Genomic DNA, 15,903 nt, shown 5'->3' on the forward strand with positions numbered 1-15,903 from the left:
AAAGCTGTTTCCTTCCCACCCACGTGATGAGAACAGAAAGTGTAGAACAAGGAAAGGTCTTTTCCCAATGTTTTGAATGTTTTAGCTGTTGCTATCTCCCCCTCCCTCTTTTTTTTTTTTTTCTTTTTTTCTTTTTTTTTATTTCTTTCTTTTTTTTCTTTTTTTCTTTTTTCTTCCAAATTTCTTCTCTCAGAGTTGGCATGATTTTAGCTGCCAGGCTGCAATGTTGGGAAAAAGGTTGTTACTATCTTTTTTCCCATTGGCGTTGGTAGCAATTGGTTAGCTTTTTTGCTTGTTGGGAGATATGCAGCTAACTGATGGCAAGAGAGGAAAGAACAGAGACAAAGACAGAATAGAATTACAGTTTTAACACTTCACTGCTTGCATTACCCTTTTTAAGAACTGCTGGAGCTGTCAGGGTCATGGGCATTTCTGAGCAGTACAGGTTGCAAACAAGCACAGTCATGCTGATGACAGACTGGGACTGGGCCTTCTAAAACATGAGGAGGCATACAGGGAGGAAAGCTTGCTTTTATTGTCTGCAGACAGGGTGATACCACACAAGGAGGATATGCAAGACCTGAAATAGGGCATTGGCTAAGTGGTGAATCAGACTAAGCCATTTGCTTTATGTGATCTAACTGATGCTGTTCCTCCCTCAGGTGCCTCTGCCTTTTTCTTCTGTTTTGAAAGCTTCTCCAGTGAACTATGTTGAGGGCAACCTGTCATACAAGAGTGAGGGGAGGAATTTAAGAGATCATTTCTAGAACTTTGAAAATGAGGCTGCTTTCCCTTATTATCAGAAATACAAATTCACTTAAAAAATTTACTGGGTCTCTGAAACAATTTCTCTTCTCAAAACGGTTCTGCGGGGTGCACATAAGTGAGCCATAGCGGAGCTTTATTTGTTAAGATAACCTACCTTAGATATCCTTGATCAACTATTTCAGGTATATCCTTACTGCCAAGTTTCCTTCTTTCTTTTTGGTCTGTGTGCCTTTGTGCAGCTTCGAACTGTAAACCTACACAAGTATTTTGGTGATCTTATATATGTTATTTGGGAAGAAATGCAGATTTCAAGTTTCTCTCCTTTTTTATTCTCTATCTTGTTCTTTTACAGAAATTAACTAAAAATCCTCCCCAGTCTACTACTAGTCAGGGCATCCTACTTGTTGTTTGTGTCCCTTTAAATCCTTTAATATTAAGACCTTATCAAGGTTTTACGTTTCCCAATATATGCTTCCTCATATATTTTCACTATGCTTCTCTTTCGGGCTTTTATTATTATTACTGTTTTTAAACTAGGGTCTGTCATTAGCACTGTTTCTCTGCTGTAATTACAGAGACACACAGAACAGAACTGCTGTCTGTATGGTGTTCCTTGGACTGTTTGCCCACACTGAGGATAAGATCTTCATGGGAAAGTAGTTACACTTGGTTGAGCTCCTGTGTGAATACTTTTCTTTTAACTGAGTGGACCCTGTTACATGTATATCAAATTAGCGTAAACATTAAGGTTTTTCTGCTGAGAAAAACTAAGCACCCTTCTCATTTTCCAGAAAGCTGTTTTGTCCTGTAGTGGTGAAGTGGACCACACACATGCTCTTGCATGTGTCCTGGGTGTTCCAGAGAGCATCTGTTATGTTTAGGTTTGGCTTTTTTTCCAGGGTAAAAAAATCAAGTGAAATTTTCAATGAGGGTGGTGTTTGAGAAATAAAACTGTCAGGAAAATAAAAGTCATTGCTTACTGAGTCTCCATACGGTGCACCCCCTGTCTCAGAGGAGCTCCTTAAGGAACTTGCCTGGCTGGGTTCCTGCGTGCTTCAGGAGCTTTCCCACTCTACTGTAATGGCTGGTAAATTGGAAACTAAATACAAACATGGGAAAAGATGTGAAGCTCCTAGAGTTAATGACATCTTTGCAAAGTCACTTAATTGTGTGCTAGGCAGAGGTTCATGCCGTTAGTGAATACTTTGATGCCTGGAGATGAAATGTGTTGTTCTCTGTGAAGCGTTTGGGAGTTTAGCAGCTGTTGATGATGGTGGTAACGTGCACTTTGTGCTGGTGCTTTCCAAACATACAAATATACCTGCTTCTCATGGATGACACAGGCAGATGACTATGTATGAAGGAGGAAAAGGGAAAGTTGTTACGCAAGGTTTTTCCCACCTAACTTGGCTTTCCATGGAAATTGTAGCAGTGTCATCCATCAGTGTTGCTTTATACCAGTCTGTTAGCTTATGGGTCTTTACAATAAATCTTGCAGTGCAATCAGATTTGGCCAATTCCAGTCATATTTTACTGACGGAAAAGTCTGTCTGCTTGATAATAGCCAGTGACAAAATATGGACTGCTACTTACTGCATTTAGTTTAAATTCCTTGTTACCTAATTCAACTGATGTTAAATTCTGCCCTCCTGTCCTATCGTACGAGGATAAGGACAAGATAATGTTTGTCCTAATGTGTTAAGATTTGTGGAGGCCAGGGATGCAGGCTTCCTCTTCACGCCTTCCAGAACTCCTTAGTGCAGTTACGTAAGAATTCTAGAACTTTCCAAACAAAAGGGCGGCCGGGCAGTCACCAACCATAGGTTTGCGTGCCACAATGTAAGGAGGACATAAAACTGTTAGTGCATGCCAAAATGAGGGCTACAAAATAGTGAAGGGTCTAGAGAGTGAGAGGCACGAGGAGCGGCTGAGGGTCCTGGGTTTGTTAGCCCAGAGCAGAGCAGGCTGAGGGGAGGCCTCATGGCGGCCTGCAGCTCCCTCACAAGGGGAGCGGAGGGGCAGGCGCTGAGCTCTGCTCTCTGGGGACAGCGACAGGACCCGAGGGAACGGCATGGAGCTGGGACAGGGGAGGGTCAGGCTGGAGGTTAGGGAAAGGTTCTGCACTGAAGAACCAACCTTTTCTGTTAAGAAAAGGTGCTTCACTGAAGAACCCACTGGCGGTTGGCCACAACACCGAGCCTGAGAGAGTTCAAGCACTGGTCGGACAACGCTCTCAGGTACATGGTTTGATTTTGGGGTGGTGCTGTGTGGGGCCAGGAGCTGGACTCCATGATCCTTGAGGATCCCGTTCAACTAAGGATATTTGGTGGTTCTTGGATCACAGGAAAAGAGGAAGGTTGTGTACTGAGGACGGCAGGGGAAGAGTAGGTGTGTTCTTCTAAACTAATCCTTATCAAACCTGGAAAAATGAAAAGAGAAAATTTTGCTGCTCTTTTAAATTTGCAGTTTAAATGTGAGGAAAGCAGGGATTCGGGAATGCTTGGTTTTATTTACAGGCAGCACAGGTGTAGTTCTTGTTTACTAGTTGGCTGTAGAGGTATTAAAGATTATTGGAAACTCAAAGGTCGGTGTGTCTGCTGAATCAAGGTCTGTGTGAGCTGGAAAGCTACAACAGAGTACTTGTGTATCTGATACACTGCTGAGGTAGAAGATCTGCCTTTAGAGGCTCTCTGTACAACAGGCACGATAAAATCACCCTTCTAGCCCCAGCCTTGTTCTAATCTGAGCTGTCTTCGTGGATTTCATCAGCTCCACTGAGGGCTTTCCACTGGTAATCTGGCGTATGTTGCCTGTGTGTGTACCTGCACAGAAGTTACCTGAGCTTCACTTAGTTTCACAAAGTAACTTTCATCTGTGTGATCACCAGCCAGGTAGAGGGGTGGAGGAAGGGTGTAACTCAGTACTCAGGAGGTTTGTTTTTGATTCACAGTATACCTTATGGGCCTGACTCTTTTAAAGGCTTTGCCAGTACACTACGCAAACTTTGTCACACCACTAAAGTTTTACTGAACTGATTCAGCTGTGGCTAACACTAAAGAAATAGCATCTTATAGTTTGCTTTGTTCACTGTTTCAAAGGCAGCAATCCTAATGAACAGATGTGAGAAATCACATTAGAACGACTCTGGCTTGTCCAGTTCTCTCAGCTCAACCGCATTTGCTTGTTCTGTGAACTTTCATTTTTCTTTGTGGTTTACCTCTGAGTCCAGGTTCCTGTTTTTTTTTTTGTTTGTTTGTTTTGTTTTGTTTCTTTTTTTTTTTTCTCTCCTGTGCTTGTCATTTCTCATCTCACAACTCTCTTTCTCAGTCTTGCACAACTGAGCCTGCTGAAGTACAACCCGACATCACTGTCTAGTCAGTGCCAGCAAGGCTGTTGTAATGGCCTTGTTCTGTCCTCATGCCATGGTTAGTGTAACGTAATCATTACCTTGGTTCTGGAGAGCAAAGGTGCTCCTGCTAAGTAAATGTTTACAAACACTGATGGAGGCTAACTTCAGGGAAGAGAGACAGAGGCTGTGCTTAAAGTCTTGTTTCTTTTTTATTTATTTTAAAACAGAACATAATTGCTGAGAGAAGCAGCTGATGAGTGTTTTTCCTTTCCCAAACTGCGATCAGAGGTAAGTGAAGAATCTTTTCTGTTTCTATGGTATGCTATCTCTAGATTTGGCAAGGGGAAGAGCTTATTTCTGTCCTTTTGAGTGGTCATGTGTCAAAATAAGAGTTAAGGAATCAGGTAGAAGGAGGAGGATAGACTTAAATGCAGAAATGTGATGTTGCACTCCTCCTTCCCAACCTTAGAATGATTTGCAGAGGAAGCAATTCCACATTTTTTTTGTCTTCAGTCACACAGCTCTCAGCATGGAGTGACAGCAGAGTTGGTTTGGATTAGAAAGGAATTTCTGATGTAGCTCCTGAGTGAGATAGGAATGGGTGTTTGTTTAATACTAAATATTATTTTATTTGAATTAAGTGAATATTTGCATACTTTGTGGGCAAAATTTGGGGCAACATTTTTCAGTATTCCATTAATTCTAAATTTGAAGAGGAATGGGAAGGATGTGGGCTAGAAAGCTTTTAAAGTTTCACATATTGCATTTCACAGAATCTCTGACCTGTGCATAACAGCTGTAAGATCCCTTTGGGAATGACTATATTTATGTTGCTCCCAGCATACTGGAACTGCATTCATGACTTATACCCACAGGAAATATCATAAATGTAATTAAAAATAGAAATATTGGTGTGGTCTAAATTCTGTGCTGGAGGAAAGGAGCCCTACTTTTTTTCCTCAGTTCTGTTTGTATGAATAGTGAGGGAAAGTAATTCTTGTGAATTATGTTTAGCTCATAAGCTTGAATATTATACTCTAGCAAAAAAGCACTGGTCCTGTCCAGGTGCCTGATGCAGAACTTGCATCTGGATCCTGTGGTATTTATGGCTTTCAGACACTGTGGTACGTTGAAAATGCCAATCCTGTCTTAATGGTTGTAATTCCTACAGTCATTGCTGCAGAAGAGGGATGGCGTGGCCATGTCTTTTCGTCCATTGAAAGGTTCCTTCATTCCTTGCCTCAAACAACACAGAAATTTGCTTTTGTGTGTGTGCTGGAGAAGTCTGATTGAAATACTTTTCCTCCAGAATGCCTGAAGAGTGATCTTGCTTACAAGGATATCTCAGATTGCTTTATGCAGGCAGGTCATTATGGCTTCAGCTGTGCAGAAAATTAGATGGCGAAAAAATGGAGAATGGAATAGTGCGTTTGTTATGGAAGTAGGCTTGGTTTATAAAAATGAAATTACAGGAGCTCATACTTAATGCTGAGTTCTAGTGTACAGAAACTCAGGTGGTGAGAAAAATGTACTAAAAGGACAACTTCAGATTCTTTGAGCCCTTCTCACACTACAGAGCCGAACTTCCTCTCAACCAAAAGCTAAACTCCAACCCTAATTATCCTGGGGAGCCATAGATGAGTGATACTGTTGCCCAAATGAAAGATACCTTACGGGACAGGTCTTCTTGTAGCTCCCACTTTCCTTAGGCAACCCCCCCTTCCCAGCCCAGTTCATACTGCAGCACTATGCTTTTTCTTCCTCACCCTGATTTTTCTGGTGATACGTAGAATAGGGCCTCGAGCATTGATCAGATATAAGGATTTCAGAGGATTGGAAAAAAAGTAGTAGGTCCCATATAGCTGGTGTTTCTTCATTTTCATAGTTCATTCTTCTGGTATGATTCAAATAGTAAATGTGTAAACCTGTCTTTTGTAAACTTTTTGTTGTTAATTTGGAAAGTACAATCTGCAGAGACTAGTAAAGGAAAAAATAACTTGAAACACATGATAAAGATTTTCGTAATTGCAATGCGTTGTTGTGATGAGTAGGGTGGTAACAGAAGCCAGGACGACTGTTGCAAACTCCAAAGTAGAAACAGAATAAATTATCTAAAAATTTGTGATAGTGCAGAATGAGTGTAGTGAGCAAATCGGCATTCTGTACAGCTTGAATAGTTGTGTTATTCCATAGATGCTTGGTGTAATATTCACATGAGAAATTGTTAAATTAAATATAATAAATGAGGCAGTGAAGATACCATTAATGGAATTCATGCTTTATACGTTCTATTAATGTCAGTGCATATGTGACATGGCTATGAGAGCAAAGGGAGAATAATGTTTCGTTTCAGATACGGCCACAATAAATTGCCACTGCGCCTTTGGGTTCATTGTGAAAGAAAAGGTAGGCAATGGGGGAATAGACAAATGTAGAAATGTTAGCAGATGGAGAAGGGATCATGCAGTAGAATATATAGCCAGGTAGGCCAGGCAGAAGCCATTTGACTGTATTTGAAAGTGGAAGCACTGGAAACTGTAAGTTACTGCTATTTTAGCAGTGGACTTTGGGCTTTCTTTGTGCTAACCCGTGATTAGTTCAGCCCTTGTCTTAGCAATACTTCCTTTTGGTTAATAATGTTTTAATGTCACCTACAATGAGATGCATGTGCCAATAATGCTACACACTTAAATGTCAGAAAAAAGAGATAGTACCACAAAATGCTAGCAGCTTACTTGCATAATTTTCAAAAAACCTTTATATAAGCCTTTATGTTCCTGAAAACCTTTCTCTCAACTCTGTACAGTCATAGCTGAAGCAGAGGGAAAAATTACTCCTTTTCTCTTCCATTATATGTTATCTTTTTACCATTCCTAACTGTGTCTATTTTGTCATGTCAGTTGGTTCTGTTAAGGACTTTCCTGCCAGGTATTTCTTTGCAGTCACAAGTTCATCTCTTTGTCTGGGGTAGGTTATAGTAACCAGTTCCTCTGAAACTTTCAGAGTTGATCTAATCCCATCAGTGAAGTCCTTGAAACATCTCCAGAAATATGCTGATTTACTTCTGGTGTGTCATCATGACATCATGGCACCTCTAAGCAACAGAGATGAATTCTAGTGCTTGGACAGGATCAGGTCTTGAACATTTTAATTGTTTTTTTGGACTGAAGTTTTAAGAGAACTGGCAGGTTACAGTGGTGGGTTTTTGCCAATTACAATTTATATAAATTTATAAAGATTGGCTGTTGCTTAAGATGAGCCTGTTGAATATTAAAATGAATAAAAACTAAAATAGAACTGTCTCAAACTGTAGGCACTTCTAAGCGAGTATGAGGAATGTATAAGGCTGGCTACCTGCATAGCAACACCTGTAACTTCATTATCCTTTCTTCCATATTAACTTGTTTTATCCACAAGTGGTTTTTGGAGATTTGTTGGGAGATGAAAAGAATGTGAGCACAGCTGAACAGAGACAAAAAAATTAATTACAAAGTGTAAGGGCATGAGTCGGGTGCTCTGATGGGGTCACTTGCTGTCTTCTAAATGTATTACCTATTTGTCAATTGAACGGCTTCACTCCGGCCCTTTCCACCCTTCTTGCCATGCATTTTAAGTGAATGTAATCTGATGCTTAGGAAATGCTGTGTTCAATACATCAAGAGCTTTTTCTTTCTGCTTCTATTTGGAGGAGGAAGAATAGCACATTGCCCTTAAGTTTTCACGTGTAAATGCAAACCCATGTTCTTTCTTTCTTTCACCTTCTTCCATAAAATGAAACCCAAGTTATGATTCATGTCTTTATATATTACAAAACTATATTAGTCTCTCAGATTATATTTTCTGTATCTGGCATTAAAGCTGTTGATCCATTTGGCATTCGCCAAACTGCCAAGGTCTGTCCTAGAGCCATGCTTAAAGGCTTGGAAATCAACTTAGGTTGTGATTACGGACAACTTGGAGGGCTTCCCAGAAAAGACCTGTCCGATCACTAGTCAGAAGAGATGAATATTGTTTCCATTGATTTTTAAATCTGTTTTTGCAACCGTGGTTATACCAGCCCCTTGTCAGGGCACAGCAAGAGGCAGGAGGCAAGGGTGACCCCAGTGCAGGCCGTGCCCTAACTGATGCTGTCCCACAGGTCTCAGCACAGCCAGCAGAGCTGGGTGCTGGTCCATCGACAGGCAAGGTGAGAGAATAACCAGGCCCAGCCTCCATCTGGGGCATAAAAGACAGGGCTGGGGACAAGGCTACAGCGTGGGCCCCAAGTCCACACAGGTGACAGGGCCAAAGGCGGGACTGGGTACAAGCTACAGCATCTAAACAAGGGGTCTTTCTAGGAGATGAGCTGCCTCCAGCATAAGGCTGAGGTCCACCCAGGAGATGCAGCCAGAGGCAGGGCTGCAGGCAGATACACCTACAGCACAGCTCAGGCAAAGGGCAAAGGCCCAGACCCAAGCTTTAACTGGGACAGCTGGGCCATAAGTAGAGGGGTGAGTGCAGATCCTGCATGAGGATGGTCCCTGCCACTGAGTGCTTATGACACCCACAGGCTCCTGTGGAACAGGTTAAAGACAAGGAAAAGTTGATTGCTCTGCATGCTGTCATCTCTCACAGATTATAATGATATAACTGGTGCCTATAGCAGATCCCCTTTGTTTCTCTGAAGAGGAAGAAAAGGGTCTTCCATCACATGCTTATCCTGGCCCCTGAAATTCTTGTCATCCCTGAAATGGGCACTTCATTCCAAACAGTATGGGTGATGGCTCACTGGTCACCTTATCTAAGAGACAGAGGTACATTTTTAGGGATATAAACCTTTTACAGGTTTTTGTTTGTTTGTTTGTTTCCCTTAATCCCATAGTCAACTACACCAAGACCTTCTCAAGAACTAGATTTCTATTTCAGTGGCAGGCTGAAAAAAAATAGTATGACTTAGTTGTCTTTGAAATAGAAGTAGGGTAGATTTCACCAGTGACAATATAAACATTGAAAACAGCTATAAGTCTACCTAAATCTTTTTAATTCTACTAAAGACATTTTATTTGCACATATTTGACCTACACAAGTCTGCAAGGTCCATCTACTCTGTTGCCCCCCATGCCCTTCCCAATACTGACATTATTTTTATATATATCTTGTTATGCCATTAAGTTATTGTTGGGCTTCATTGTAGTTTTTTCCTTGTGCTATGAAGTGGATCTCTTGTTAACCTCAGTTAAAGGATAAATTAAGGACAGGAAGCTGTTTCTCTGTTAACAAACAGATTCTGTCTGGGATAAATGCATCCTTAAATCTTCTCCTGTCGTTTTTGCAGCTGCTACAAAGGGTGAAAAGTTTTTCCTCCTCCCTTGGTGATCCATGGAAAATTTGCTTTGTATTTAAGTATCTTTTGAGAAGAGCTAATGTAATTAGGATTCTTTATCAATATTTGAGTGAGGGAGGATGGAAGGAACTCAAAAGATGTTTAATTTTTTCAGGTATTAGTGTGGTATTAAAGTACCTCACTAATGATTTATACCAGAGGAATGGTAGAAGAGATGATCCTGTGGTGCTGCCAGAAACATAAACCCTTGGTTCAAATTCCACAGGGGCTGAAATGCGTGCAGACTTCTGTCTTTTGATGGACTTTCACTTGTAAACCTCAGGGAAAGTCTGCGAAGAGGTAACCTCCTTCAGTCCAGTTTTCAAATCAAATTGATTTATCACATTGGCAGGGACGAAGTTATTAAACTGACCTTCAGCTTTATCTGTGAACAGAATGGCAGTGAAGAAAGGGTTTTGTCTTTGTTAGTATTTTTCCAGAGGAAAAATGCAAACATATTTGGTCTTTGCTGTCTCCAGCAAGATTTGGGGGACTGGCTGCAGCACATTCAGTGTGTTGTTTCTACCTGTAGTGAAGCAAGATGAAGGAGTGCAATGGTGTGCAAAGAAGTGGGGGGACAGAATCTGTGCACAGAGGAGACTGCTGCATGTTTGATACTGAAGAACTGGGTGGGAAATTCTTGTTTGGCACATGACTGTAAACCCTGCTAGATTTGTTACGTGTTTATGTCTGGAGGTCAAGGACTGTCCAAGGATAGCATTAACAGTGCTATCAAGCCATGCTGGCTTACAAGTAAGAATCCAGGCTTGGTCAAGAAGATTTTTCAAAGAATGCAAACTAACCGAACACGTATCTTGCTATGTCTTAGTTCCAGAACCAGTTAGGCTCTGTCTGTTTCTCAAGTGCAAACAATGTAAATTGCATCCTAAACCTGAGGTATTTTGAAAACTACACAACAGAAAAGCATGTCTGACACGGCAGGGCACAAAAAATCTGTTTTGCCTCCCTGTTTCAAGTCATTTTAAAGGTTCAAGTAACACCTTATAGTAAAGCCCGATAAGTGATACATCTGGGAGAATTATGAAGTCTGTTTTGGGGTATGAAGCCAGGACTACAAGATAGGTCTGTTAGGAGGTCTGCTTGAACAGTTGGACTTTGCTCCTTTTTATTTAACTTTTCAAGATTGGGTTATTTACGAACTAAGGCCACTTCAAACATGTTTACCTTGATACCATATACCCTTTTAAGCTACTACTAATACAAAGCACAGTGAGAGGTTTGGTCTAACCAACATCCTGGAAATGATGTCGTTACACAATATGACCCTGGTCAGCAGAAATTATGCAAATACTGCTAATATTTTGTAACTATCACCATTCTTAGTTTAGGGATAGAGACTCTAAAAGGCCTTCTACTGACAGTTGGTTCTGTTATTCAGGTAGGTTTTCCAGATTATGGATCCTAAAAATAGAGGAAAGATTTGGATCGTTTCAGAAATGCTGCAGTGGACACACAGTTTCAGACAGTGACAGAAGGCAGGCTTTTATCTGAACCATGACTAGACGTTTTGAATTTACCTTCATTTTCCTGGGTATCACCCTGATGAACATTCATTTAAAGTCTGTTCTAATTCACAGTTCTACAAAAATTGTCTAAAGAAGGTATCGACCCCTCTACAGAGAATTAAAGCTACTGATGATTGGTTTTATTTTTTTGGTAACCGTTCCTTGGACCCCTCAGAAACAGTCTGCTGATCCTGGTGGAAAACCACTGCTCTGATGTTACATAACTCTGCAGCTGTGCTTCAGCTCTCACTAGTTATTAAAATAAATTGAGTAGTGAATGCAGAGATCAAGTAATGGTGTCAGAAAGGCCTTAATGTATACCACAGACTGCTCAGGGAATGGTGTAGAGAGACCTAAGCGGTTGTCCCAGCCTTCATGAAGGGGAGTGTGTCTGGGAAGGGGAGGCTGTACTTCCAACGTGCAGCACTACAGGCTGTCTGGTCACTGGTATCAGCACAGAGCGTCTTCTGCTGTATTGCCAGGGCTCTTTGAAGAGGATCGCCACAAAGCGATGTTGAGCAGTGCTAGAGCTTGTGTCCTGCCTGGGTAGTTAGGACTGACTGTTAGGAAAATATCTCTGAAATCTCACTGTCGCTGCCTGCTAGTATGAGGACATAGTTGCTGGACTTGCCTGTAAGGGATGCTCAACGGAAAGCTGTTGATTTTCTTGTCTGCTTGCCATTGACCTGAGGGACAGCATGGGATGGTCCTGGAAGGCGGGGTCGAGTGGGAAACTGAGGGAGGTTTGGGTAGGGAGGGTGGAGGAGATCTAGCCTCTGTGAAAGACACTGACGTTTTGACTTCAGGCAGTGAGCAAAAATTGCCTGTCTTCATGTACGTGGAACAACAGTAATTCTTCTAACATTTTCTAAGTGAGTAAATTGGAAAAGACTACCCGCAAATGTCCAATAAACCAGAATCCCTGTAAAACACTGGAGGCTGGAGGAAAATGTATTAAGTGTTTGGCGAAAACTGGTCATGAAAGTCAGGGTTATTTTAAAAATCAGGCCTGCATTGTGTGGAGTCAGGATTTTCTGTCGTCTTTGTGATTAGTGGAGTATTGAGAGGTTTCCAACATCTGCCTTTTGCTCGCTGTGGCTTGAATGGAAACGATATGTTTACTGGCAGAGATGGCAGCCAGAAGCTAAAAATTTAAAGGATTTTAGGTTATGTATAAAAGAAAATTTTTGTCAGCATCATCCATCTGCAATTAACAAAATTAAAGAGGCCTGCAGACTTGCAGGGCTGCATTGTAGCATGACAATTCTGTGAGAAGTTTGTTTGTTTTAAAGAGGCAAGATAGAGAGTTGTCTCCTCTGTTAGATGTGGAACCCCCGTTTTTAAAAGGTACTCAACATCCATTTAGCTTTTGTTGATTAATTAGGGCAGCTGCGTCAGTTTCTTGTGTGTAATCTGTATCCCTCAGCACCTCATCATTTATTCACTGCTTAGCAGTAAATATCAGTATGTCTGGGTGCTTTTCCTTCTGAAAGACTTCAATGCTTCTTTCAGTTTTCATATTAAATGAATAAATAATTTGCTATGTTTTTGTAATGTGTCTTCTAGGATGAAACAGCATTGAGCAAATCATTGTGTTATTACGGGACATAACAAATACCTATGTGCATTCTGAGTTAGTTTTATTGTTAATTTGAAAGGAAAATCATCTAATTTATAATAAACAATTTAAACCATTTTAGCCCTTGCTTCCGGGACTTGTTCTTGTTCCACCAGAGCAATGCGACACTAAAAAATAAATACCTTTCAGACAGTTCTTACTGCAGCTACCTGGTCTTTTTAACTGTGAGAAACTAGCCATCCCGCAGAAGCAGGTGAAGTCACAGGAGGTAACTGCAAGGGCCTAATCATTGACCCTTGTTTCTGATTTTTCTTTTTAGCTTGGTCGTGTCAGGAGAAAATTTGAAGGAGGTGCTTTGTTTGCTGTATAATAGAGGCAGCGACTGGATCGATCAGATTCAGGCCTCTTCCAAAGCTCTCGAATACCCTGTAACACGCCGTTGCACGAAGTTTGCAGTGTCTTATTACAGAAGTGTTTGCTGGGGGCTGTCAGCTCCCGTTAAAATAACTCCTCTAGAGATGTGTGCTAGTGTGTCATCCTGTCTGAAAACCCTTTTCTCCCAAACCCTGCCTGGGAAAGGATACAACTTTGAGTGTACCTAGGGCACTGTGTCTTCAAAGAGCAGGGTACCCTGCCACGCTCATCTTGTTTCTTCCAGTGCATCCTGCCTGCCTCTCTGCTCTTCTAGAGCACCACTGCCTGTCATGTTCTGAAATACAGAACCGCTCTCGTGACATTCTTTTGGGGGTTTAATGAGAGTTTATCCCTCCCACCATTACAACCAAACACACTTGGTTAATGACAGAGCATACTCTCAGATTTATGTACTTGTTCTTTTAGCATGTTAATTTTTTATTAGTGGTGTACAAGGAGGTGATTTTTCTGTGTCCATCTGCAGATTTATTCCAGTCTCAGATTCCAATAATAGTGGCTGAGTATACTTAGCTGGTGTGCATTTGGTTTGGTTCGCCTTTTTTTCCCCCCCTCTGATAATGAGATCAGTTCACCGAGTGAAACTGTGAGCCACATTAGGGCAAGAGAAGCAATTTACTGCTGCCGAATACATTTGCGGAGCATAGTTTCCCTCAGCTTGTCAGCTTGTCAGTCTGAAGGCATCCATAAACCCGTGACAGCTTCAGAAGACAAACTCCGGCAGCAAGCTGTCAGGGTGCCAGGCACTGCTGGCTGTGTGGGCTGCCTTCCTCCCCTCTCCCCCGCTCACCCTCCCTCTGCCCACCCGCCTCTTCCCCCCGCCCTGCGTCCCTCTACCTTATTGGTGTGGTTTTAGGTGCTGCTCTTCTCCACGACAGCACCTTTTTGCTTTCTCCCTTGATCCTCCTGCCACCGGAACAAAAGGGGAGCTGGCTGCCAGTGGTGCAGCACCTGCCCGTGCAGTCCGGGGAGCGGAGGGGAGGAGAGTGGGCGCCCTGCGTCGCGCTCTGCCTGAGCCGGCAGCGAGCTCGTTCAGTCACTTTGCTTGAAATGCCTTTGAACTGCTGCCAGATCCCATTGTCTGCCGTGCAAATGGAGTTCAACGCCCCACCGCGATGAGATGCACAGTGTGTTAAGAGGAGGAAGGAATGGAGCTGTATCCCCACCCTGAAGGAGCATCTCGGATCTGCGGTGTGCCATGATAAGCTGAACACTGGACTGTGCTTCTCTTACTTTCCCTTCATTGTTCCTGGGATTTCAGGGAGTGATGTGGAAGCTTTTCAGAGGGGAGCTGCAAGGCGAGATAGTTTCTGAGGGAAAGCTGCTGTGCTTTTGGGCTGCTTATGTGGCACTGTGCTTTGCCCACTACCCACCTGTAGCTGCAGTGTGATACACCAGCTAGTGGTTAATGGTGTGTGTTTGCCTCAGCAGTGGTGTGCTCTTTTTTAGCGTTAATTTGTTTACATTTTTCCATTTGTCTGTATTTAAAATTCCTGTATTTTTAGGTTCACAAAATGATTTGAGAGATTTTGGCAACACTGAGTGAAGGGAAGGCAGCCACTGCTGGTACTAATGGTTCAGCCATCTACCAACTGTGCAGCCCAGCTGCCCTTCTTGGGAAAGGCCAGCTTACTTTATTTATGATTCCTGTGAAGAGCAGTTCTCGGGCTTTCCACTCCCCTTGCTTTGCCTTTGGCTTCATGTCTTTCCTTGGGCTGCTGTCTGTCAGACTCTTTTTGAGAGAGCAACTTCACCTGTGGACATCGCTTTTAAAGGTAGGAATTTGGGGATTTGCACTTGCGCATGCTGTTCCTTATCTCATTGTTTCTTAGGCTGTTACAAGAAAACATTGTTTGCTTTCATGCTTTGTTATTTGACTGTTTGTTTAACCAGTCACCATTTGCAAGGACAGCGCTTTGAGAGGAGGATGGAGGAGCTGTTCTTTGCTGACTGTTAGGCAGTGCACTAAGTGGAGTTGGCAGGGCTTGTATCGCGCACTGATATGCCTGCTAAGTTCCTTGGTCATTAAGCTCTTTGCTAGTTCATTCTCCTCGTCCTTCCGCTGCTCTCCCTTTCCTTCCCTGATAGGACATGTTATGGTGATAGGATGTTTCTGCATCTAACCTTGCTAATGGGTTACAGTCAGGTTCTGAAATGTGCTGGGAGAAAGACAAAATCTTTCAAAAAAGCAGGTTGTAACTGCTGCCCGCCTTTGCTTAGACTAATGCTCGTGTTCTGCTGTATATACATACTGACCTGGCCCTTCTTTATGTCCTCGATACCTGATCAGAAATTGAACGGATATCAGCAGTACTGGTAACTGATGAAATCTTTGTAAAGGTTAGAGCCATTACAGACAGAACGTTTTAAAATCAGATGATATCGTGTGTGTTCCCCGAGGACTAATGCAACCACGTTTTCTAGTGGTTTGTCATACAGCAATCTAAAATCTCATTTGCATCTCAAGAGCAAAGCTAGTTGTGCTTAGTTAATATCAAGCAACTTGAAAGATTAGGAATAGAGTTTTTTTTGTAAATGTTCTTTTTTGTTTCACCAGGAACCAGGAAAAGAAATGTATTTGGCTAACAGTGTGTTTGATTTTTGTTTTTGAACTCCCTGGGAAATAAGATTCACTTGGAACACTGAAGATTTTCTGGTCATGAAGAAATTTCTGACCCTTGAGCTGAGATGCAGCTGTCATTCTCCTGGTCAGGGCACACTAAACAGAATCGGGACCTTTAAAAATGTCCTTCGATTAACCCGTCAATTTCATGCTGGTAATAGTGCTGCTTCTGTGGTGCAGCCAAACACTGCAGATGTAGGAAACAAGAGCTTGGCCTGGAGCACAGACCAGAAACTTCTCACAGGGCCTCTTCTCTTAAGGGTC

The 15,903-nt window shown here is 42.2% G+C and overlaps 1 protein-coding gene across 5 annotated transcripts in view; it reads left to right on the forward strand.

Moving 5' to 3' along the window:
- The window catches only part of NDST2 (N-deacetylase and N-sulfotransferase 2), a 130,509-nt gene that overhangs the window by 77,466 nt on the left and 37,140 nt on the right, over positions 1-15,903 (forward strand). For 4 of the 5 annotated variants that reach the window (XM_084525774.1, XM_084525776.1, XM_084525775.1 and 1 more), the window contains one exon: positions 4,345-4,405. The exons of the other annotated variant lie outside the window; for it this stretch is intronic. The gene's annotated coding sequence lies outside the window, so the exon portion shown is untranslated. The remainder of the gene's footprint in view (positions 1-4,344; positions 4,406-15,903) is intronic. 5 annotated transcript variants of the gene reach the window in all.

The sequence above is a fragment of the Aythya ferina genome (genome assembly GCF_964211825.1).
Source record: "Aythya ferina genome assembly, chromosome: 7".
In the NCBI taxonomy this organism is placed as follows: domain Eukaryota; kingdom Metazoa; phylum Chordata; class Aves; order Anseriformes; family Anatidae; genus Aythya; species Aythya ferina.